The 9,246-nt window shown below is 48.2% G+C and overlaps 1 long non-coding RNA gene across 1 annotated transcript; it reads right to left on the reverse strand.

The window, feature by feature from the left end:
• Positions 1 to 1,311: 1,311 nt before the first annotated feature.
• On the reverse strand, positions 1,312 to 2,587 carry LOC125541242. The gene is made up of 2 exons (XR_007297470.1): positions 2,107 to 2,587; positions 1,312 to 2,023 (listed from the first exon to the last, which is right to left on the reverse strand). It is a non-coding gene; the product is annotated as an uncharacterized LOC125541242 (long non-coding RNA).
• Between the last annotated feature and the right edge of the window lie 6,659 nt (positions 2,588 to 9,246).

Consider the following 9,246-nt stretch of genomic DNA (forward strand, 5'->3'; position numbering starts at 1 on the left):
TTGCTGCAGCGATGAAAGTCTCCATAAAGGTTCGGAAGTCATGCTTCTGGGTGTTGGCGACCTTGATTGCTTCCAGCTTGTCTTGTCGCACCTCCTTGTAGTGGACACGAACCAAGGACAGAGCCACATCAGCGCCACATCGAGCAGAAGACTTCTTCCACTCCTGCACTCGGTCAGGGATTCCGCTAAGTCGAGTCATCAGAGACTCGAGATTGTTTTGGAGCGTAGCCTCTGGCCAAAGTGCCGGGTCGATCCGTGACATGGCGACCTTTAGTCGAGCCAAGTAGTCCACACCACCGTCGATGCGAGATTCCAGTCGGAGCAGATTCATGGCAGTTTCATCTTTCGCGGGAGAGGTGATTAGATCCAATACTGGTTCGATCCACCCAGTCTCCTCTTCAAAGTTCTGGCAAAACATTGCATTCACGATCCAAGGATAAGTCAATTTTCATACACTGAGTCGACACAAAAAAAAACACCAGTCGGAACTGAATGTGCACCTTCAAGCTTGATGTACAACTTCTTGGCGAGGCTCCTCAAGTAGCTCTCTAGATCGTCCCTCCTGCGAGCGATGCCTTCCATCTTTTCATTCAGGTTGAGGTTATCCTTCTTCCAACGTGTACACTCCCTGTTGGCTTCATTCAGAGCGGTCTTCAGCCTGGTATTCTCTTCTTCTAACTGGCCGACCGAAGCCAGCTTCTGTTCGGCCAGAGCAGTCTTGTCGTCAGCCTCCTTACGGGCAGCAGCCAAGTCCTGATCCTTCTTCGCCAGAGCTTCTCTCAGTTTTTCTGCAAAGAAATGATGATTGATTCGGAAAAAGCAGAAGGGTACTCAAGCCTAAAAACTAACCAGTCGACAAAATCGTCTTACCTGCGGCGTCGTCTCTGACCTTTTGCAGCTCTGTCCTGGCCAGCTCCAGATCAAGGTTCAGTTGAATCTGCTGCTTCTCCAAGTCAGCAAAGCGAGCTCCAAGATCGCAAGATTTTTGAAATCAAAGGGGAGAAGTTATCGTTACAGCAAAAAAACAACAAAGGCAATAAATACTAAGACTACGGTCGACTGCCAGCAGTCCACCATAGTCTCGGGGACTACACCCAGTGGGTGCACTTAGCGTGCCCCCACCAGTTCTGATCCCACTCGACCGGCCCGCCGAAGTCGAGTTCAAAAAAAAGAGAGAAAGAAAGTAGAACCCAGACTACAGTCGACTGCCAGCAGTCCACCATAGTCTCGGGGACTACACCCAGTGGGTGCACTTAGCGTGCCCCCACCGGTTCTGATCCCACTCGACCGGCCCGCCGAAGTCGAGTGGAAGAGACAAACTACCAGTTTGGTTTATACATTCGGCAAAATACAAAGACTACAGTTGACTGCCAGCAGTCCACCGTAGTCTCCACTAGTCCAAAACTTCAATCGACGCACCCAGTGGGTGTACAGACACAAAGATTTTTGGAAAGAATCTTCGGATAGCCGACTAAGCTGAATGTTGCTCTGGAGAGCCGAGCTGGCATCATAGGTGGCTTGGCTGGCATCCAGCACCATCTTCGTCTTCTCCATCATAATGCCCGCCTGGCGTATGGCTTCCCTAGCAGCATTCACCTCCTCCTCTAGGACATGATGGGTCGCAAAAACTGAAGGCGGGTCGACAGGGGCCTGAGCAGTCGAAGAAGAAGGCAAGGCACTCGACAGTGGCTCCGCGAAGGTAACAGAACCCCGATTGACGTCACTAGTGTCCTGAACGACTGGTTCCACCCTCGGCGTCGACTGTAGCGCCTCACTTGCAGGAGCTCGCCTACTCTTCCTCGTCAAAGATCTCTCGGGCTCTTCATCATCATCAGGGAGGTCAATAATGTTGGGAGTTGTGCAAAGTTCAAATTGCCAAAATCACGTCACCCAATGATGCACGATGTATTTGAATCGACCAAAGAAAGATAGTATGGCAGAAATCATACCTGGATTAGAAGTGACCGCATCCTCCATCACCTCATCATCATCCCTGTAAGCTGAGGTCCCGGAAGTGGCAGCGCTAACAATTCCAAAGTTCGTACAGTTAAAAAAAGAAAAACAAACAGCGCGGAGCGTCAAGTGAATACAAGGAGAGACACTCACGCGGAGGCGATAGGGATATCGATCTTGATCTTTGGCAGCGCCTTCCGAGTCTTCGGCTCTGCAACTTTGGGGTGCTTTGGCGCCTTCTCAGTTGGGGTTGGTGAAGAGACCCGAGGACGCTTCAAAGACTGGCCAGCCTGAGTAGTTGCCTTGTCGCGGGCACTCGGCCGTTCTTGGTCAAGCTTGGATCGTCTCTCTATGAGAGGAGGCGACTCGACTTCTTCCCCATCACTTGAGGCGTCACTTCCACCATCCCCTTCACCATCAGAAGTCCACTCGCACTTTCGCCACCACTCGCCTCGCCTTCCAGAGCTTGCTCTTGCTCCCCGTTGGGCATCGAATACATTTCAGTAATGGCCGGAAAGAAAGCAGGGAGAACAAAGTCAGTCGACGCAATACAGACAGCTGCGCGAGTGAATTCGGATTACAAGCAAAAACTCAGAATCAGACCTACTCTGGTGCACGCGACTGGTCGAATGGGAGAACTCTCCTAGCTCCTCTGGGATTGTCCTTGTTCCCGGTAATGCTCGACAGCCACTTCTCCAGCGTGTCGTCATCGACCTCCTCCGGGTAGATCCGAGTGGAGTCTTCTAGACCCGAATACATCCACATCGGGTGGTCTCGGGCTTGGAGAGGCTGGATGCGCCGCTGAAGGAAGACCTCCAAGAGATCCATACCAGTGACCCCGTCACGAATGAGCTGGACCACTCGGTTGACCAACACCTTCACGTGCGCAATCTCCTCCGGGAGCACCTTCAAAGGGGAGGGTTTTTCCACTCGGTCCATGGTAAAGGGAGGGAGGCCAGTCGATTGCCCTGGCGTCGACTGGTCTTTGCAGTAGAACCAGGTCGACTGCCATCCGCGAACTGAATCGGGAAGAATCATGGTCGGAAAGGAGCTATTTCCCCTCGTCTGGATGCCAAGACCCCCACACATCTGGATCACTTGGGTCCTCTCGTCACTCGGATTAGCCTTTTTCACTGTCTGGGAGCGACAAGTGAAAATATGCTTGAAAAGACCCCAGTGAGGTCGACAACCCAAGAAGTTCTCACACAAGGAAATGAACGCGGCAAGATAAACGATTGAGTTGGGGGTAAAATGGTGGAGTTGAGCCCCAAAGAAGTTCAGAAACCCTCGGAAGAAAGGATGAGGAGACAAGGAAAACCCACGGTCGACGTGGGTGGCAAGAAGAACGCGCTCACCCTCCCGGGGTTGCGGCTCGGATTCCTTCCCCGGAAGTCGCGCCGAGTCGTAGGGGATCAGCCCTCCCTCGGCCAGGTCGTCGAGGTCTTCTTGGGAGATCCTCGAGTGGATCCAGTCGCCCTGGATCCAACCCTTCGGCAGGCCAGTCCGCGAGGAAGATCCGCCCCGGCTCGTCGCCTTCCCCTTTGACCTCGCCGTCGCCTTCTTTGCCTGCTCCAGAGCCGCTGTCTTCTCCTTCACCATTGTCGCCGATGAGACGCGTGTGGCGCGGTGGCGCTGGAGCGAGAGCGAGCGCAGAGAAGAGGCGTGAGGAGGAGAAGAGATAATGGGGCGCACTGTTCGGGAGACTCTGGTCTAATGCCTTATATGAGGCCACTTCCGAGTGGCTGACAGGTAGGCCCAGATGGCTCTGTCAAAACCCGTAACGACCGCACGAGCGATACGTGGCGAAAAAGGTGGCGCGGGGATCGAGGCGGCTCCGCTCTATCTCGTCCGATTACTGCGGCCTCCCCCGTCCCGCGTGCTTCCCAAAATTCGGATCCCACTAAATCCGCGGGCAGCAAATAACTTGTCAGACCAAAGATCTCCTCCGCACCGTCACTCGGAGCCTTACAAGTAAAGAAACTCACTCGGCGAATAATTAAGAATGGATCAAGGCGACTGAAAAGGGAGTTGCTGTCATCACTCAGGTCCGTTGATCCGAAACAAGATATGCTCATGGCATAGAAAATGAGTCGGAGAAGTCCTCAACTCCTTCCCCACTCAAACCTCGATCCATTCGGGGGCTAATGATGAAGCTATGTACCTAGGGTAGGGTCACGGACCTGTCCTAACTGCCCTACCCAAGGACACCTCTAGAATAAATCACCTTTCAATCGACTTGGAGGTGTTCCACTCGACAGACTCGAAGACATTCGACCAAGAAGCAATTACTCGACCAAGATCCAACCACACGACAGCCAGGAGACCTAAAGTCACTCTGCACGCTAACGGTCGGTCATTAAGTAGCTTTTATGGTCATCATAGCACTTTATTACAAGCGTTATCAGTAACGCCCTACCTTAATGTACGTTGAACCCTTCGTAACGTGGGCTGGCCGGGGTCCTGGCGCACTCTATATAAGCCACCCCCTCCTTCGAGACAAGGGTTCGCACCTCTGTAACTCATACACACATAATCCAGTCGACCGCCTCCGGGCTCCGGGACGTAGGGCTTTTACTTCTTCCGAGAAGGGCCTGAACTCGTAAACCTTGCGTCCTTACAACCTCTCCATAGCTAAGACCTCGCCTCTCCATACTTACCCCCCTACATCACTTTCAGAGTTAGAACCACGACACCTAGTGCTCCTTGGGAGGATATATCTATGGATTTTGTTTTAGTATTACCTCAAACAAAGAAGGGAAGGGATAGCATATTTGTTGTCGTGGATAGATTTTCAAAAATGGCACACTTCATACCATGTCATAAAAGCGATGATGCTGCTAATGTTGCTGATTTGTTTTTTTGTGAAATTATTCGCTAGCATGGTGTGCCAAATACTATTGTTTCAGATCATGATACTAAATTTCTTAGCCACTTTTGGAGATGTTTATAGAATAAGTTGGGGACTAAACTGCTTTTTAGTACTACTTGTCACCCCCAAACTGAAGTAGTCAATAGAACATTATCTACTATTCTTAGGGCTTTTTTGAAGAATAACAAGAAAATGTGGGAAGAATGTTTACCTCATATTGAAATTGTGTATGGTTTCCTACCTCGTGCACCTATTGATTTGTTACCTCTTCCATCTTCAGAGAAGGTTAATTTTGATGCTAAACAACATGCTAAAAGAATTGATCTAAAAAATGCATGAGTTAACTAAGGAGAACATTGAGCGTATGAATGCTAAATATAAACTTGCTGGAGATAAGGGTAGAAAATGTGTTGTTTTTGCACCTGGAGATCTTGTTTGGTTACATTTGTGTAAGGATAAATTTCCTAATTTGTGCAAATCAAAGCTAATGCCACGTGCTGATGGTCCTTTTAAGGTGTTAGAGAAAATAAATGATAATGCATATAAACTTGAGATGCCTATAGATTTTGGGGTTACTCCCACTTTTAACATTGTAGATTTGAAGCCTTATTTGGGTGAGGAAGATGAGCTTCCGTTGAGGACGACTTCATTTCAAGATGGGGAGGATGATGATGACATCAATACCATTGTTACACCCACAACCCCTGCAACTATACATAGTGGACCAATTACTAGAGCTCGCACACGCCAATTGAATTACCAGGTACTTTCGTTTTTTGGTGACAATTGTAATGTTCATGAGAATATCATGCTGGCTAAATTGGATACATTTGTGTTGATTACTAATGAAGGTCCTAGCATGGATAAGAGGGATGAACACTGGAGCAGGATCAAGCATGGAGATGAAGGTGCACGCGAAGGGATCCATAATGGCATTTCTAGTGCATATCTGAGCACTTTGAAGCCTCCGGGATGACCTACAAGGACATGGACGAAATATACAAGATTCCCTTCATAACTTTCGTCCATAGCTTATTTTAGGTGTCGCGCCACCTTATTTTTGGGCCAGGCCCATGTAATTTCAAAATACTAAAGTATAGGCTGTTTTTAGAGTCCGTATGTGTGGGGAAACAAAGTTAGGGATGGTTCCAGACCCCTCCTACAAGGGGCCACAAAATTCCCCCTACCCCTCCATATATACAACCCTTAGGGCATTGTTTAGACTTTGGGTTTTGTTTGGATTAACAGTTCACCATAGCTGCAACTTCGCGTACTTCGTTTGTGTTCAGCGACCAGACCAAGACGTCACATAACCCAACTTTCATTAATAAAGCTTTCCTCTGATAATCACAATATCCAGATTGCTATCTTAGTTTCTTGCTTGTTCTTCGTTTGCTCGCAGGAAATTGACCCTCGTGGTCAGGTTGACCATGCTCCGGCGTGGTCAATAACCCCTCGGAAGATGGTTTAGCAATTGCTAAGGTGCAACGTCTTGGCACATTCATAGTCGGATCGTCAAAGTCGACTCCCACAAAAAACGATAGCTATCTCATCGAAACATCGGGACACCATCGGCTCTATCAGACTCTTATGGCAAAAACTGGGTTCAAGAGTTTTTGAATGCACAACTAGTATCTCTACGCAGTACAAGTTTTGTCTAGCCAGTACTTCGGGATGCCGCTAACGCAACACTAAAATCATAGACCCTTCCACGAATCTGTATGCGATGCATTAATCACAAACGGTGATGTAATAAAACCTCTAAAAAGATGCAAAACGTTTGCGATGGTGGATACATCAAACATGGTTCAAATTTTAACAATAGAAATGGGCAGCCAGATGAAGGTGTGTGCGATATGCGGCATACTATTCACTCGGATTAACTGTTTGTGATTAGGCAACACAACAGAAATGGTCAGCCAGATCAAGGTGTCTGAGATTGAAGGCATACAATTCACACGGATGAACTATTTGCGATTAGGAAACACAACAGAAATGATCAGCCTGATCAAGGTGTCTGCGGTTCATGGCATACACTCCGCATGGATGAGCTGTTTGCGATTAGTCAGAACAAACAAATACAGTTAGACAAATCAACATGTGTGCGCTAGACGGGCACAAATTTTAATTAAAATAAGCATGCGCGATGGTAATACCGAGCGCGCACGGTTGATGGAACAAGAAGTGTGCTGACATTGCGGGGCACCCTATGGTGCAAACACCACGTACGCGACTAAGCGTGCTCACGTTACGCCATCCGGGAATAGTGCCGCACGTCAAAATTAGAATTGTCAATAAGCTTTGAGCTTGCGTCCCGTCACATTCCAAATTACTACCATGCTATATTTAATTGCAAACAAGTTCACGCCGATCAAAACTTAAACGGTTTCCACTTAGGAGCGTATTAGTACCCGTTATAAATACTACCTACTCCAAGATGAAAGCACATTCCTCCTCAACTCCTCATCCACAAAAACAAACAAGTATTTCATCGTCGTTCCCTTCCGTCTGCCATGGCCTACATAAGTTTTGGGTCGAGAGATTACTAACAGGGAGAGGCGAGCATGAAAGTGGAAGCATGATAGATGTCCCGCCTCGCCGCGAAGGAAGCCGACATGTCCTGCCACGATGCCGTAGCAGCACAGAGGTCCCGCCGCACCACTGAAGCATCATAGAGGTCCCGCCGCGCCGTCGATGTAGCAGACTGGTTCGGCCACACTGTGGAAGCAGCAGAGATGTCCCGCCGCATCACAGATGTAGTAGAGGGGTCCTCCCGTGCCGCGGCAGCCTAGGAAAAATGTCTCCCGAGCAGGCGAGGACTCTCATAGGTGCATGCGCACTATGCTCGATGACCTGATGGGTCGGATCTCCGGATGGATGAAGCTGCATGACGAGATGAATGCCTCATTTGAAAATGCTACCACGTCATGCGGGAGCTAGGGGAGGACAAGGCAAAGCTCCGCACCGAGCATGACCTACTAAGGGAGAAGATCGACCGAAGAGTGAAGGAGCACGAGGAGACCACTGCCTTGTTGAAGAGGACGGGCGTCATCGTCAAGAAAGTTATGGACGACAATGCCATGCTTCACATGGAGCGCGAAAGGATGGTGGGGGAATCTGTGGATGCTGCCAAACAGGGTATTGAGGACATGAAAGAGATCATCGCCGCTCACCGCAAGAACTAGTCTCCACGGCATGCAGTGCATCATGTCTGCGTCTTCCTTCTTCTTTTCCCCTTGTGTATTTCGGGTGTTGCCGCATGTTGCTTTTTTAATTATCTTCCTAAATATGTAAGACAATTAATATCCACTGTCATCGTCCTTATGTATTCATCATTCTTGCTATATGTCGCAGTCGATGCTGTATAGGTCAATCGGATCTTACATCAAGATCCGTGCAAAGTTGACTTGTAGATTTTATTTTTCTCTCTTAAATCTCAGTCGAGTGAGACATAGCCACGCCATTAAACAGGGGCTCAGGCGCCATTAATGGATATGTTTGGAGAGAGGTGGGCGGTGGATGGAGGTCAAAGGGCTGTCCTCCCGATAAGCATGCGCAAGGGTCTGATTGCATGCCTCACGTACTCAAATAGATACCCTGCACGACACCTCCTAGTCAATAAAAAAGGGGACGCATGGCGACACATAAATGGCAAGTAGAACGCCCACGGTTTCAATAATACTTGTGTTTCCAATTGTACCGTGATAGCACTTGTTCCAAAATTACTTTGTTGATTTTTAATGTGTGTGCCTTGCAAATCGGACAAAAAATTTACCACACCATGTTGGTGCCATGCCATGACACCATGCCAAGTTTCAGGCGAGTTTTGAATTTACGGGAATTTTGAAACCAAGTTTCTTGATGTTTCCGACCGAGCCACGATGCCCAGATATTTGAATTCCATTCCCATTTCTTGCATGGGACCTAGAAATTTGCCCGAGTACACATAAATGATTTTTCAACTAACTTTGGCGCACTGGAGCATGTGCTTGTAGTTCAAATTTGAATTATATGCATTAAATGCCTAGAAACTCAATTAATTTATAAAAATGGCCAAACGAACCTGGAATAATTCCAAAATTTAGCACGAAACTCTTATTGGTCTAACTACCTCTATAAAAAATCAAGGCGGGAGAAGGCAGTGTATGTCGTTTCACACATGGAGGTGACATGTTCCCTCTCGGAACCACGAGCCATCTTGAGAGAAGCTCTGGTTTGCAAGACGCTTATACCAAAGCTTGTCCCAATTCGGCCAAAAAAATTACCACAACATGTTGGTGCCATGTCATGACACCATGCCAATTTTCATGATTTACATGCGTGTTTTGGATTTACAGGAATTAAAAACAAAGTTTCACAATATTTCCGACCGAGCCACGACGCCCAGATGTTTGAATTCCATTCCCATTTCTTTCATGGGACCT

This window comes from Triticum urartu, chromosome 2 (assembly GCF_003073215.2).
Source record: "Triticum urartu cultivar G1812 chromosome 2, Tu2.1, whole genome shotgun sequence".
Lineage (NCBI taxonomy): Eukaryota > Viridiplantae > Streptophyta > Magnoliopsida > Poales > Poaceae > Triticum > Triticum urartu.